This window comes from Sipha flava, unplaced genomic scaffold, assembly GCF_003268045.1.
Source record: "Sipha flava isolate LNK unplaced genomic scaffold, YSA_version1 0_pilon_pilon, whole genome shotgun sequence".
Taxonomy (NCBI): domain Eukaryota; kingdom Metazoa; phylum Arthropoda; class Insecta; order Hemiptera; family Aphididae; genus Sipha; species Sipha flava.
The window spans coordinates 3,136,709-3,154,931 of NW_020271713.1; positions in this window are offsets into that span (position 1 = coordinate 3,136,709).

Here is an 18,223-nt window from a genome sequence, read left to right on the forward strand (position 1 = left end):
TCAGGTCATTGTGTTCGTCACGGCGCGGTTATACGGTTACGACCAGAGAGTTTTGGAAATTTCGCGATGGCCATTCGATCAGAATGTGCTCTTACAGTGTTATGTACGCAAAAATATCGGAATAGCGCGTTTGCGACGTCATGCCGATAAAACAAGATGTTTTTACCTAGCCAATTTCTCCCGAATCTCCACGCTCATAGGTTTCGCGGTAATGCATTTCGAAACTTGTCCGGTACCGAGTTCTAAACTAATGATTTGAAATAGCTGATCCGAAAAATGTAAAAAGGATTTGATTAAAAAAAAAAAAAAAAAAAAGTTTCGGACCTGTAACGCGACATTTCATCGGACGAGCGGACGAAAGGCCATTTAGAGTGCTTTAGGTGTTTAAAAAGTACAAAATGACTACGTTATCCAGGGCATAAAAACATATTGAATTCGCGAGAGTTAATCTATCATATTCACAACCATAACCGTAGCGGTATTTCGTTATTTCGGTTTTATCGTTGAATTCATCGCGTTCGATTTCCATCGCATGGTTTCTCAAAAAAACGCTATTTTTCTCCATCCCAAAACTGCCGAATTAAAATATTTTCCTCGTTACGTACTATACGCTCTCGTGCGATATTCCGATAGAGTTTGTGCGTTTCCGAAATCATGAACTATTCCGCCCGTCACGTATAGGTCCACGACGACAACGTTAAAGCGTGTTGTACGGAAAGGCATTCAAGATTCCAGCCTTTCACCGCGTGTTTTTCATGAGCTCTACATCGCGCTACCCTATTAACTGAGTTTTTCTCGGTTCCACTCAAATGTTCGAGACACATATTCCATACGCCGTGCACTGCTTCCGCTAGTTCTACGACTGAAATAACTCGAAGAAAAATGTCTCACTCTTAATATTTCTTATCCCCCCGTCCCAACACTTGCCATGACTGTACACACACTCCGTCGTTCTTGTACATTTCCTTGCAGCTTGTGCTAAATACATGGTAAACCTCTTTTTTCTCGCTAAACTACTTCTTGCGTAAATCCGATTACTTCTCTTCATTCTTCTATTCATGTCTCAAAACATTTTCCCGTCAAAACCTTTCTGTCCGACCAGAATAATATGTTTTGCATTTTTAACGTTTTATCCATACTAAGTTCGTCGTCTGCTTGAATTACGTATTTTTTTCGTTCTTATTTATATCATTTTAATCAATCTGAAAATCATAGTTTTTTAATTTTTCAATACGTTTTCCAATGCTCAATTTTTCGATTTGGATTTTTATTTAAATAATCAAGAATTTTTGAGACACAATTTAAAAAACCATTCCACATGAGTCAATCGCCGTTGGTTATTTATATTAAAAACAAAATATATCCTCCTGAAACATATGATAACTATCAAATTCTGATACATTAAGTTATTTATTTAAACGACGATTCACATTACGGTTGAATTTATTCAGATAGTTATCATTTTGTTTGTATATTATAAACGCATACTTTTATTTTCAATTTACAAGTATATTATAATCAGGGCTCGGAAGTTAAAGCATTGCTTATTTTTATGGATTGACTTAAAATATAGCAGAGTGCTATAAAATTATATTTCTAATTATAACACGTATAATTATGAAATTTTAAAGTGCCTTTTTTTGCTTTTTTCAGCAATTTTTCAAAAAAATTCATATTTCTAGTTTTTCTGATTATTTTTGTTTATTTGATCAGTTTTTTTACGGTTTTATAGTATTCTCCTGCAAAGTCGTTTTTGATAGAATTAAAATTAAAAATAATTCTTATCTTATCTACGTTGTCACGTAGTTTGTCGCCGTCTAAGGCATTGTTGTAGGGTTAACAAAGATATTCCAATGTTGAAAATAAAACTGAGTGCCAAACGTCAGAATAATCAAGAACAGAGAGAAAAGTTTATATTTTATTTTTAAAAAAATCCTTTAGAAAATCCATAAAATTCATAAAGTCTTGAAAGTGAAAATTTATTTTAATTTTGTTTGATTTTTTATTGATTTTTTGATTTTTTAGTCGTAATTTTCTTTTTTAATAAATAATATAAATTGTTATAAATTATAATGTATATATTGAATTATTAATAGTATATTTATTTTATAATACGTATTATGAAATATCTAATATGTAATAAAAATAAAAGATTAAAATAAAATTAATAATTAATTCAAATTTTTGTTTGTTTTTTTTTCCACTTCGCCTATAAGACTCATTCAATTATAAGACTCGCTTTATGTTGGCCCTTAAGGGAGTCTTATAAGCGGTGTCCACTGCGGTTATACTTTAAATTATCTGTTCACATTTTTTCATTAACTTTGTTATTATTTATCCATTTTTTTAAAAAATAAACCATTGTAAAATTATTTAATCTAATCAAATATCCGAATGCAGTAATGAACTTTTGTAGATAACAACGTGTACAATGAATCAGTTATAGATATGGAAATAACGATAAGTTAAAATGTAACAGTATTGATAAGTCGAACACAATGATAGTGTACAATATACATATTTGTAAAAACGATGATCTTAATCAATTCCTGCGACATCGATCGATTGAATATTATTGACTTGCCAACTGCTAAGGGTATCTAACCGTCAGCACGTATTATTTACTGATATACATAGTTTCGATTTTTTTTTTTTTTTGATTTTTGTTAAACAGTTGTTGACGTGCATGGGCCCAACGCATACATATCGCACCCCGGACTCATACCTTCCGGCCCGGAAGGAGTATGTATTATAATATGCGGTGGGCACGATTAGTGATTTTCAATTCGGGCGGTTCAGTGGGGCGCGTCGTGGATATCGATTCGGTCACGTTTAATAATAATGTTGTAGCTCGCGTCGCGGTGGCCATAAATATAATAATAATTATTGGCGGAGGGAAAATAATAAATTATAATGTACGCGTGCGTGTGCGCGTGTGTACGTACAAACAAGCGCACACCATGATGACGGGTATGGAACACGCCTCCCCCACAAGAGCGAAACGCCGTGACACGAAGGGGTTGTGCGCCGCGGAGTGCGTGGCGACGACAACGACGACGTCCTCCGCCGTCGCCGCGTTGACACGTCGCACGGTTATAATAAATATTTAATTGCGGCGGGCGATACACATTACACGGTCGTCGTCGTCGTCGTCGTCCAGCTCGAGGACTGGTTTTGAATTACCGAGCAATTATTATTAAAAGCGGGCCACGTTTTTTCTCTCCCCATTTCTTTCGTCTCTTCGTCCCCCTGCTACCACCGCTCCGTTTTCTTCCCCTTGCCTACGGGCATGCATTTATCGCCACGTGCGAATCGTGCTGTACGCGCACAAACGAGTAAGGCTTGTTCGAAAAGGGGTACCGGACCACAGTTTTCTCGAGACCGTGATCTTCTCCGTGAGAAATCATCTATCTCCGAAAACGTTTCACGTGCGATTGCCGAACCCTCTTGTCGAACGAATGCAATGGTCCCGTACGGCGGGAGACGAAACCGCGAACCGAAAATCTCGTACAAACCGATTGTCAACACAACGCTCATCCACATCGGCAATTCCAGGTTGCTCTCCCTGAAATCTTAGTTGTTACCTTTCGAGTTGCCGAGAAAAAAATGATATTGTTCGATTTAACGAACTAAACGCAGTTATAGATGGTAAAAGTGATAAGTTCAAAACGTATTTTTGTTTATGTTATAATGTTTATAAATGTATCGTGTCCCTAAATAATGGATATTGTACAAGCATATACACACACACATATATATATATATATATATATTATAAAAATATTAAGTCGAACAACATCGTCAGGTAATCATCACAGAAGCTGTATGGTTCATACTTCGTTTGAACGTGTTGTGTCCATGCGATACGTTTAATAGCGATATGTATACAATATTAATCGTATATTTTAATATACATTTAATATGTAAAAATATTTTTTTATTTTTTTTTTTATAGTAGGTATAATACTTATTTCGCAGACATCGTATTTTAGAAAAAAAATATACAACTACCGTTGATTAATTGCTTTGTCGTATCATTTATACACAAGTACAACAGGGTTAAAACATCATTTCGGTACAGTATTTTACTGTGGAATAATATAATAGATTATATTCAATATTTTTTATAAAGCATCGTGTGATCGCTTTTAACGGCTGCGGTACACATACAATATGTATATACGTATGCGTGAGAGGGGATACAGGATTTTTCAAAACCCATTATCTAAGTACTTCGTTTATTTATTTATTTATTTATTTTTTTTTTCATGTCAATTTAACTTGGCTTCACTATTTTAATCACCCCGCCGCGTGAAATCAAAACTACTATCCAAACGCTCTTTTATACAAAAATACATAAATAAATAAATAAATAAATAAATAAATATATATATGTGTGTGTGTGTGTGTGTATGTGTATAATGTAGGGCAGAAAGTGAAATCGTTTTGGCAGTCTTGATTGTTCGTGCCTGATTCGGTTGGAAAAATGACCGAATTTTGGCACATACGAGCAATTTTTAATTACGCACGATATCACAACGATGAAAAAGTACTACCTTTGTAGGTCAAACGCTATTGATATTGCAAATTTTACTGACACCGCATTTAACAGTACTATGAACAGCGGTTCTTTGTAAAATCAAAATGTTGTCTAGTCAATTTTCTGTATATAACTCACACAAATAATAAATATAATAATAAAAATATTTATAATTGCAGCGATGACTTGAAACCAACACGATGTACCAAATGATTAACACTCCTTCACCGTGCGGACGATTCGTACTACTTCATTTTTCTATTTTTCATTTTCTAGATCCTTCGACGTATGTACGTGTCAAACCTTGGATGGGTGGTTCACTATTAAACTTATAAGACGTTTAAATTCAGTGGTTAGAAGTGCATGTTAGGAAATCGTTTTATAACTATTGCACGTCCTTACTGCGGGAATTACAATTGACTGTAATAATCAATCAACACTTATAAATAATAAATTTCTCGTCTAACATTCGACTTTCGTTTATTCATGCGACGAAATAAAATTCGAGGCGAAAAACACAAATTACCTTTGGGAATAATGATAATAATAAATAACGTTATTATATTACGCCGGTGATTGAAAAGTTTTGAAAATAAACCGTCCATCAGGCGTATATTAATTTAATAGTTTCAAATAAATGTACGTACAATTCGAACAGTCCTGTTTTGATGTATATATATATTGTACTCGTATAACTCCGTTGAGTGGTGGAGGTCAATTCGATTTCTGAACACATTATTTCCTTTCACGCGCACTAACACGCGTAACAAATTAATAACATTACAACGAGGGGTGTACTATTTATATATACATTTATGTGTGTGCGTGTGTCTTTTATAAATATTTATTATTCACTGTAGCTTCTGCACGTTTTACAAGTACAAAATATAATTCAGATAAGCGTGTATGTGTGAGGTGTGCACTACACATAATAAAGTTTACAGACAGGATTCGATAAAATAGCATTTTCAAATATACATCTTATTCCTTCGCTCGCGTCTGCATCGACGGCGCACATTAATAAAATGCATATAACTTTGGTTCAAATCATCGTTAACGTATTGTAACATAACGATGAGTAAATCGTCATTCATATGGTATAGAAATAGGTGAAATAGGTACCTATAGTTGCTATATAACGTATTTAACACGTAGAAAATAGTAATTACATATGTGAATTTTTTTTTTTTTCTTTGAAAGCATGTTTCGATATTATGAATTTTAAGTAAAAACAGGTGCGAGATTTGAAAAATGATTGACTTAAAGTAGTTTTAATATTATTTATTATATTAACAAAAAAAAAAAAAAAAAATAAGTACAAAGTTTGTTAGAAAAAAATTTCATTCATATGTATTACGATTGCCTTGGTTCATTCATTATTAATTTTCTTTCTTTTTTTTTTTTTACTTGTACTACTTTTTGCTGCGCGTTTACGTTATCAAATCATTAAAAAAAAAAAAAAAACCTCATCAATTATATAGTACGATTATTATAATTCGCTTGAAACTCGACGTCAAATTTTCACCGTTATTCTGTCGTGAATACATTTCTAAATAAATTGAAATCGTCGCGATCTCGATTTTAAGTAAATATTATATTCATTATACGAGTACGTCCGAGGTACAATATAATTTATATTAATATAATACAGAAGTCTAGGATGAACGTGCACCGTTTTGTAGCCTTCCCGAGATATATCCAATGTAGAACTGACGGTGATCCTTTTTGCTGCGATTCTAGGTCATTCGGTCTTAACATTTACTCGAAAAATCACTTAGAACACTGTGTTCGGATGGACATCGTTTCGATACACGACCCTCATAGAAAATATGATAGTTTGGTAAAATAAATGTTTACTTTTTTTTAATCGATTTTTCGTGCTGAACTTATTATTTTTACTATTTTGTGAGATTTGTTGAAAAGCCGCGTGTTTCGCTGGAAAATCGAAAAAACAAATTATTGCTTCCCGAGCGAAAATAAATAAAATATAATCACTATTTATCATCGTCTTGATGCTCAACTTTGGGATCTGCTCGGCAACTTTTCATGCACATTGTACAAAACATAAAAGTCGTTTAATATCGTATTGTTATATGTATTTAACTCATACTTGCAATAATATACTTACACCGATTCAGAATCAGATTCACGAGAATAAGGCACGGCAAGGCACCCATCTGTCGATGTATTAGAGCAGTCAACGTTTTTTGAGCAAAATAATGAGAGAAAGAGAGAGTGAGAAAGAGAGAACAATAAAGAGACAGGAATACAAACAACAGCTTTCATTTATAGTATTAGCATTATATATTATAATAGTTTTTCACTTTAATAAGTTTATAAATAATAACAAACAGGTATATAAGTGTGGGTTGACAACCGGACTGTTTCCGAGTAAAAAAAAATGTATTACCGTTTGTCTAGTGAGTGCGGGGTGAAATCACAGCCCCTCATTGACAATACCCTCGAGTACGATCATAAACAGGATTTATAGGGGCTGTAGGTGGGGTCCAGAGTGGACTTTCCACCCCACCTCTAATAACTTAAGTTATTATATTTCGTTGTGAATAAATCACTCTCGCGGTTAACAGGGAAAGAAAAATCGTTCTATACAAAATCAACGTAACGCTCGGATATCGAATACGGCAACGGGTGTATTATATGCGTATTGGAAAGTATATCTCACAGACCGTTTAAGATCCTGCAACGTTTACGAACGTTTGGCGGAAGCTATTCGAACACAGTGTTCGGTTTCGTCTTATCAACACAAAAATCAACAAATATTCTACGTCGGCAAAACTTTTCGGGTTCTGTACGTAGCCGTCGTAACCGCGATCAGTACAAGCCCGCGCGCTTGAGATGTGCGCGGACCGCCGTGGACGCGCGACAGATTATACGAATGCGCGAACGCGAGTCGGGGCTGTAATACATCGGACTAGATTATTAAAATCACGACGACGACATACGGCGCTTTTCAGCACGCATTGTATTCCGCCCCCGTAAACCCGTTCGTTTTATCTCCGTATATTATTTTTTAATTTATATTTAAAAACCCTGGCTCGGCCGACCGTGGCTGTATAATCTGCGTGCGTGTACATGCTGCAGTGCACAGTGTGGCGGATCGCTGTGGGCGCACCGCACCGCCGTCGTCGTTGAACCGTTCTCGCGAAATTCCTCGCGTGTATGTTTGGTTTAATTAATGTCGGCACCAGTCATACAGTCACAGAAGCAGCGGTAGCGGTGGCAGACCCCTTTTCGGTTACGATTCATTTGTTTGAGCTGCAGCTGGGGTTTCCATCCCGCGCCCGTGCGTTCGCTCGCCGCCCCTAGGTTTGGTTTCCCTCCCCTCCGCGATGCTGCCATCGACCCTCCTCCTCAGTCCCGTTGTCATCATAGTCCGTACACACGCGCACACACATCATACGTGCGCTTGTACGCCACTCCATGCCAGTCCCCTGCTCGTATCGCGCCTCCTATCCCTTTCGACCCGCAATTTTCAGCGTGCTCTACCCGCTGCTGCGCCCACTTTGAGCCGCTCTCCATCCCTTTCCCCCGGACTTCGCGGTCTTCGTCCCTTCCGAACAGCGTATAAACACACACACAAACGCGCGCACGCACGCATATATATATATAGGTGCGCGCGTATATATGACTACGAGTGGGTTTCAGATTTTCTATTAACTAATAGGGCGTCTCGTAGTCTGGTCGGTCAAAAAGAGAACGGGTAAAAAAAAAAAAAAAACCTCTCAGAGCTTGGGATTTTTCAATTTGTACTCGAACAAAAGGCGACAGAGCATAATTTTCGAGGACCACGATGGGGGTTCGTCGGCGAGTGTGTGCGCCAACGAGCTGGGTCATGTCGTATGTACACACGTTATAATGTACGCGCGTTACGTTGTGTATACTGATATACGTAGTGATACTCGTCGCGGTTTACTGTTTATTGCTGTTAATTCACGAGTATTATTATTTTTTTATTATTATTCACTCCGTTCCCGAGCGTGGCGAATCGAACGCGGGAATACCCCCGGACAGACGAGCGACGGACAATAATACAAATAATATATGATAATATCGTATTACCATCGCACATTTTTTCATCGCCAACAATGACTACAGTGAGACCTGTCCAACACTATATGTATGCATGTGGTGATTGATAGCATAAAACGACATGCAAAACGAATGCCGTACAGTTTAAATACGAATATTATTTTACACCGGACAAATCGGAATTGTTTATCTAAAACGATATTTTTGTTTTTCTCGTGATCGATTTCATCGATAGCCTTTGCAGGATTGTCAACACGAAAAAATTCCCATGGAATATAACCACATGCCCCGTTATTGTGTTAAGCCTATTAAACGAACTCGTAAGTGACCCGTGAACGTGTCGACGGTAAAATGTTTTCGGAAAAAATAACGTTTTTTTTTAAAAAAAAAAAGAAAAAAGTTCACAACAAATACCTACAAGCGCGCAAACGTATACCATAACATAATAATATTAAAACAGTGCCGTACGTTCGTCCGTTTCTGATTGTGTACAGTTGCTTTTATATTTTATATTCTTTCTATACTCGTATACCCATGCGCATCGATACGTGGGTCGTAAAAAATTGTTGTTAAAATTTATTTTTTCCAGTCACCAGTCTATACGCAACAATGCTTTTTACTGTCTACTGCGATATATTTTGCTCGCAGTACATAATATCATTGCGATAATTATACGTACCTAATAAATTTAATTCTATTATTTTTTTACAGCGATTCTTACGAGTATATACGTGTGCAGATATTTTGCACGTACGCATACGTGCAAAGGCAGCTGTACTTAAATTTAATTATTTGTTGTTCGTTTCACAACACTTCAATCGAAAAACATTATTACAAAGCGCGTTCTATTCTTTCGGTATTGTATTTATGTTTGTGCGTATGTGTATGAAGAAAAAGTTTTATTGTGATGGCGGACGGATAGTTTTTCGCGCGTCATTCGAATCGGTAAACGATTTCATTTTTGTGTTTACGACACCTCCGAAGCATATTCGAATCGAATTTCAAATCGACGGTTCGCAATGTCACCCCAATCGTTGCAATAAAATGATACATACCATACCATGACGTCCACATCATTAAACGTTTGTGTAATATAATACACAGGGTCAGCTGAGATTTAGCCATGTTGGATAAAAGTCCACGGTGGACTATTTTTAAGGACGACGGATATTGTAAACCGATAATATTTCGTTCCGTAATCAACACGAATCGACTCGATTGCAGCACAACGGTCATTGCAAACGAGTACTGCGGTTCATGTTTAGTAGTCATTATGCAACGAAAAAGTTTGACCGCGGTCGGAAGGTGGGATAATTTCCAAGCTTGTTCGATAGCAGCAGCGTGTACATTTTCAAGATTAAGGTGAACGTCTAGGACGTATAAAGCGGCGAAAGATCGATATTTTCCTTTAACTCTTTTGATGGTTCATGGTTCGTTTGTAGCGGACGGATCAGCTGATGGCTGAAAACCCGTGCAAACAATATCCGAGATCGAGTAGTTTCGGTCACGGGGGACACGAGCGTATCTTACGCGAACACAGAACTACTTGACAGAACGCAATAGTTCGGAGAAAACGGGGGTTGCGTGACGGGGTGGACAATCCGTGTTGCCGCGGTGCTGCACTCGGCGGGCCGAGAAGAAAATCGAGAAAAACCGTGCGAGCGAGAGCGTGGAAAATGCGTCCCCGCGGGAAAGACCGTACGGCGACGAGTGTGAGGGGCGGGTGGCGATAAAAGGCGTGGAAACAAAACCAATCGGACGCGCATGCACGGCGAATGACTCACGGTGGTGTAGAATCTAGAACACGCGTACACGAGGTGTACGTACTCGGTACGTGCATGAAATATAAGTGTGTATATATATATATATATATAGATATACACGTATATTACGGGCGCGCGCAGCGTTTCCTCCGAACGCGCGGTCTTGTCATGTCGCCCGTCAAAATCGAACCCCTTCGGAGATCGGAATTTCGAACAGCCCTCGCGCCGACTCACGGGCCCCGACGTGACTGCTGTACAACAACAACAATGGCAACGACGGTCGTCCGCGATGAACTGATAAGAACGCCGTGCGCGCGTAGTCTCCGAGTGCCGGCGCGGGGTACAACGCGGACGGTTATCTCGCGCGGCGATCTCGTCGCGTTGAAACGTCGCGGCCGTCCGCGCGAACGGGAGCCGCGCGTATCCGACGTCCGGGGTTGCGTTCCGATCGTTCGAACGTGTATATATATATATATATATATATATATACACGTACACACCCGTGATGGCCGACCCCACGTCGGATCCGAATCGCGATCTATCTCGTCGTGTTGAACGCGAAACGAAAAACTCGATTCGCATCCGTCTGAAAAACGGAACGTAAAACGATCAGCAATGGACGGATCGTCTCGCGTTTGCTCGTGTGGTCAACGTCGACGTGTGACGTTCCGTCCTGATTAACTAGACGGAAAAATTGGAAACCTTCGGCCCGCCAGGAACATTTATTGTTTCCTCGGTACGAAATAATGTTGGTCACCCGCAACGGTCTATATTTCTCGTACGCGCCCTACCGCCACGCGCGTGTAACGTCATTCGGACCATTTCAGTTCGCGTTGTCAGCGACAATCTTATTTTTTTTGTTTTTTTTTTTTGGACGGCTAAAAACCGCGTCACGTCATCGAAATGTTGCGTACGAACATCTGAAATCGTTTCGGTCCACTGTCTCCGAAGTCTCGTGGTTCACGTGACACAACTGTTGTAATTCTGAAATATGCACGGTTTTCAAATCTTCGACGTGTAACGAACACAGCGCAATAATATTACGTTCCCAACAGTTCGTTTCGGAAAACACCAATGTAAATGTGATCGGGTCCGACCGGTTACCGATGTGATATTCAGGGAAGGTTTTCCGGTCCTTTTGAACGTATCAACCGTAGCTGTGGATCGTTTATGATTTCGGAACCTTGATGCTACGGATAAAGGTGAATTGATTGAATTTGGTTATTAATATTGAATATTACGAAAACTGGATACGAAGACGACTATATCGCGACAAGTCGGAGTGTCTTACCGGTACTCGTGAAAAAACTGTCGTCTCTATCATGTTCTTGCAATATAGTAATATACGCCCTAATGGGAACGTAGTATCTACTCAGCAAATATACGTATGTGAGTAGACCGATAATGATGTAACGATCGTTACACGAACATTTCGGTTAAACGTTTACCTTTTACTACTTGGTACTTTTACCGCGTAACATCTCGTCATTTTTTCGTCCCCTCGGATTGTCACGCAAACCATTGTACTCGCAATGGAATAGATAAAAAGCGAGCAAGATGATATCGGTTCCGCGGGTTGATCGCTCGTATTGTTCTTGCGCACTTCAACTAATTGCATTAGAAAAACGATCCAACAACCGGTGTACAATGTAACGCGCATCAGAAGATCGTACCATGCGATTGTGTACAAATATCGTTTATGAACCACTTGACTTAATTCCTCAAAACGATCGACGTTGATGTGTTTCAAACTCTATTCTTTCAACCCTGTACACTATAAAGCCTACTCGGGGTGGTTTTGATTTGGACCGTACGGCGGCTCATTACAGTTGGTCACTTAGTCTTTCACTATTGTATTACAACAAATCGTTAACGCGAAACGCGATCCGTGATCCGTGCGAAAGAAATATTTTTGAATGGTACCCATTCAAAACTATATGATCATAAAATAATAGTGCCACTTTGTTTCGACGCGACATTAAACTCTCATTCAGTGGTACAGAGTCGGGTGAAGTTTAGAATTTATTTTTATCCGAGAAACCCGTTGGAAATTCGTTTACGTTAAATATCGGACGATCGATTGTGCGGTACAATAAAAATATTTTTCGCGCAAAAAATTCGATAACTTTTTACGGCTTAAAAATCACACCACTCGACGAGAACGTGTATACCTGTCCGGAATGAAAAAAAATGAAACTTATTTCGTCCAAAGTCGCATTAAGAACTCGCCGCGTTTGTCACGTCTCGTCGCGTGTACGATGGTTATATTATAATATTATACCTGCACAATATTATGATACGCATTACCATACATATTGTTACAACAATAGGAGGAGCAGAAATCGATTTATCGTTAAGGAACGCGTGCGACCGTCGAGTCCTAGCCGCGTAAGTTGACAAACGCACCCCTACGTGTAAATTTGCCGCTTAAAGTCGTAGTGGGAAATATTCGATTTTTTTTTTTTACACGTATTTTTCTTTTCTGCGAACCGTTCGGCGCACTACGCTAACTGTGTGTAGCACTGATTTTCCGAATCTGCCGGCAGCGCGGAACAAATGAAAGTTTGAAAATAAGTCACTCGCCCTCGCGTAATTTCTTCCGAAGGGTCTATCCACACGCACATACGTGAGAGACGATAAAGTGTACAGTAGTGGATACAGAGTTTATACATATATAAATGAGGGGAAAATCGTATGTCGAACAAATGTGGAAAATCTTTATGGAGAGTATTGCACGTGTTTAATATACGAATTCATACGCGGTGCACCTCGTTATCGGGTGAGAGTCACTCATAATTTTTTTTTTCTTCTAATCCGACGCACGCACACGGGCTGCCCGAGAAAAACATAGGCTTGGGGTGAGCATGGTTCTGTAGTTCTGTTAGTTCATCCCTTGGAAATCTGTTAGAAAGCCTGAAGTGTTCCGAATGTTATCGAATATATATATATATATATATATATAAATATAAATATGAACCTACAGCTTTGGTGGATTGGCGACTTTTTAATGTCTGACAGAGATGCTACTTGCGCCACGAGCGAGGGCTTATATGAACAACATGATGTGTAAAATTATTTAATACTGTATATAACGTTTGTTTTTCGCGTTCGTTTTTTTATATTGCACAACTTCCAAAACCGTTTATAAACAGTGCACATCGACCTTGTGTTTTTAACGCTACGTTTTATTTTGGCGTATCGCGTAATCGTTTGGGGTGTGTTTCGTTGTTAAATGACGCGAAAATAAAGCAGTTTTCGAGATTCATTGTATATTACAAAAGCTTTGAGATGGAGTGCTAAAAATAATTTTCGTTTTAGTGATTAACTATTTAGGAAAACGTAATTTCGTTTACCACATCGCAACGTCAACTATTATTAAGGTAATATTCCTCATCATCCAGTCCTGTCAAACATTGCGTTTAGTTAATATATCTATTACATTTTAAGGAGCGTACGATAAAATAATATGAACTTTTATCTAATAAGTCATATCAAGTATCGTATTTCAGGTGCAACTTTGCATTGATCACGCCCAAATGAACTTTGAAATAGGATATTGGATATTTTATCGGGTATTGATAGGAAGAAAAAAAACGAATGATATTCGTGGTGTTTACGGCGATGGTGGAACAGAAGTACGTCTTTAGTCCTCGTCCTTACGTTTCAACCAGCAGATTCATCCTGTCTACGATACGCCGGTAATAATAAATACTGTACGAGTACATGTACCAGGATCTCCGAATAAACAACGAGTGCAGTTATGGTAGTAGTATTAGTAGTGCGATATATATATATTGTAAAAGTGGTAGTACAAGTGTGCGGTGGTGGTAATAGTGTGGTATTAGTGGTAGCGGTTTTACACGAGTGCTCGCAAGTGACGGCGGGGTTTCGGGGGGCTGTTAAGAAGCCACTAGAAATCACTCCGCGGCCTGGCGCAGACACTGTACACGCGACGAGCGCTTTTCAAGGGCTGCTGCGGACACGAGGGCGGTGGCCAACGGTAAAAAAAAAAAGGGAACGGCAACGAATTTCACCACCACATGTATATATACACTCATGAATTATTATTATTATTATTATCATTATATTATACACAAACGAAACCGCACTGCACGCGCGCGCGTTATTATCAAACCGTCGTGCGTAACGCGCGACGCACGCACCACGCCCCGCAAACGACTAATAATTACGACTTTAACAACAGCAGTAGACATCTTGCGCGCATACTCGCGTGTTATACGATTACGCCTACGTACGTGTGCACCGGGCGCCCGTTGATCAATAACATCGAATGATGCGTCTGTTTCGACAGCTAGATCTTTACGTGCTTTTTCGCTCGGCGATCGACTAACGATAAGAAAGTTTTGAATTCTCTCCACCGATGTAGGTTATCGGAAATGAGTTGACAAAAATGGACTTCGCAATGGGTAACTCGTAATATGCGAGTATAGATATCGTAATTAACGTTTTACGTTTAAAATTGTGTTTTCAACAACGTTTATTTCGATTTCGACGCGGCCCTCGATGAAAATTTCGGAACGCTTACAACTGCCGGCAACTCTGCGTTGCGATCCGTCCGGGGCTACGAGGTCCGTGCGGTCGAAGATCTCCTTATCCTCCTTATCCTTTTCCGGGTCCGACGAGCGGCTCGTCCGTCAACGGCCGTCGTCGTCGTCAAATCTGTTCAGCGCGAGCTCATCGCCGAAAACCTTGCGCGTTTTTCCGTCCAAAGTCACTCTGTTAATGTTAATGCGACTGCTGATACAATGCAAATCGAATTCAGTTGGTTTCCTTCAAGCGGACGTGAACACGATGAGCTGTCGAATCGCGTTCGCTCCGCGATCGACTTGATTTTTTTTTAACATATTTGTTTACGAGTGTCAACTCGTTGACGCTGGTCGTTCAAACGTTACGATGGCCAAGTTCAACAAGGTGGAATACGAGAAATCGGTTAAGGTTCAATCGTCTCTTAATACATCCAAAACAAAATCGAACCGATAAAACGGTTTATTTCAAAAAACTTCCCGAAGTTCATCTCATTGTTTTTCAAATGGCCGTTGATGAGTATTTAATGATAACCTCCGGCACTTCTATACGTCAATAATTGATCATCTCTTTTATTTTTTTCTCTTGACAAATACCAAAGCGAACCCTCGTCGTCTTCTTCTTCACTAAAATCGTCTGTGCCGACTGCATCCATCATAGTACGTAAGCACTCGTTAACATAGGACTTCAAACGTTCGAGTACCATTAAAAATGATGCGATATAAAAATGTATAGATTTCTCGATCGCTACGCCGGATACATGAACCGAGACGACGCGAATGCGCGGTTCGCGCGTTCACGACCGCGCAAGGGAAAACGTACATTTACGCGACGGGAAGCGGCGATTTTGAACGATTTCGAGTCCATTTATTTTGCTTCGCGTCACACATTCCGTACAGCTCTATGTCCAATGTGCTTATGGATCCGAGACGTGGGCCACAGCGCGAACACTGCTGTACACATGCACGAAAGAGGCAGATCAGAATTCTCCGTATGACTCCTTATTTGATAGCGATGGTCACTGCGAAACATCTATACGACGTCTTGCTGTTTGGCCGTAGCAAAAATTACGGTCGTCCAGGACAAATAAGTATTCCGCGATCTTCCGCCGATTAATCGGCGACCTGATCTAAGGTTTGCCCAACGCGCCAATATGCAGTTACCTCGCGTTGAACCGAAAAATAAAACCATATATTGTACGTACACAAACCTTTATTAATACTATTCAATTGTCGTGACCTTCACGTAAAAGTTTTCGTAATTTATTAATCGCAACGATACGCGTACGTTTAAAATCCAAATTAACTAATGCGATATATCCGAGCCGCTGGTGATGCGGTAAGCGACAACTCGCCGGGCGGAGTCGCGTGTGATCGAAAAGGTGGTGCGGTGACGTGGGTCAAATGTCTGCGCTGGTGTTCGATTGCTAACGCTCGGACGGTGCGTATCGCGAGCGGTCGAATTCAAACTAATTTATTGAATTCGTATGAAACGGCCACCTCGGCTAGTATTGATCCGTCGAAAAACAGGGTCGGGCGTTTGATCGAACAGCGCGTGCAAATTAATATTCCGACGAAAAGAACGGAGAGAGAAAGAGAAAAAAAAATAATTAACTATCCCGTTAGTTGTAAAATTATATTACGCATATCTTTATGCTACACAGCCACATTAAATTATAATAACAATTTATTAAAAATTCTATGAACTTTAACTTTTGTACCGCAGAGATAATTTGAGTCGTCTCGTCCTATATTTGCTATGATATTCAAACGGTTTTTTTTTCACGAAATGCTTTACCATACGCTCGCGATTGTATAATATTGTTTTGCCAAAGATTTGGATTCATAAAGATTCATAAACGGACTTGATACATCAGTAGTTGAAGCTTAAAAATCAATTTACGTAAGGCAAAACTCTTTAGTGTAAATTCATAATAAAGGCTCAAATTTTTTTTCCCAAAAAAAAAAAGAATATTTTTGTATTGTAGCGGTTTTATTTTTTACTTATAAAACTTGATTTAAAATTATTTATTTGTTAATATTTGTAAACTTTTAAGTTTTTTCTTCGCATAAAAATGATTGAAAAAAGTTTCAAAACAATAAGAACGCTACAACAAAAATAACATTCTTTTCATTTATGTATAACAAACAAAAAACAAAAACAAAAAAGGGTCTCCGTTATTAATTTACACCGAATAGCTTTATCCTGCGGAATATGTTTTTTTATAAAAAAAAAAAAAAAAAAAAAATCCTAAATGAATGATTATTAAATTTATAGATCCACGGACACGTTTTTGATCACGCGTCCCATACTGGCATTTATCGTACTGAAGCTTCTATCGTCGTCGATCTTTGGCGCGATAATTCGTAGCAAATTTTCGAGTACACGTTCTCTCTGTTACATTTGTTTAATAATACGCACTCTCTCGTATGTTTAATTAATAATAGATATTTTTTTTCTCCATTTTTTGTAAATTATATTATATATAATATACTTCCTTTGAATTGGTTTATATGATAAAAACTGTCGACCCTTTTTGTTACATTATTACGTCAAAAATAATTAATAATATTAGTACCCGATTAAATACCCACAGCTATTTATTGATAACTATGCACCATTGATGATACGTTATCATATCTAATATTTATTGGTACAAACGTTTTACTTATACATTTACATACAATTAGTTTTAGTATTTGGATAAAAATATAGTGTACATTATAATATTTAAAGTTTGATTAAATTATATATAATTCCCTTTAAACCTTTTGGATTTTATCGCAAATAAATTTATTATACTATGACTTATGAACAATATTATGTACAGGATTAAATTTCGAAGTAATCATACTCGAATTAAATACTTACATTAAATCATTGTACGATTTATACATCATATCATGTATTCATTTGCCTGAGAAATCTGAAGAAGATAATAAGACAATTGTTTATTAAGAAGATTTGTTTTTTAATTAACTTTACGTTTGTACTCGTATAACATTTTTGCCATCAGTATTCTGAAGCAAAGTTTTGTTTCGTATATTTTTAATTAAAACTGAATGTTTTAATTTATATATATATATATATTTATGCACTACAATGTAGGAATACTTCAACTCCAAATGTCTACAGTTAACTCGTATTTATTTATTTTTATTGTTATAGTAATTTGTGAGCAAAACTCTTGTTAACCAAGAATCAAAAAAGTATTTTTATAAATGAAAAAAGTACATACAGTGTTCGTATATAAAATGTGATAGTTGTAAGAAAGGGAAAAACGTTATAATTAATTACTTTATCCTGGACAGACATTTTTTTATTT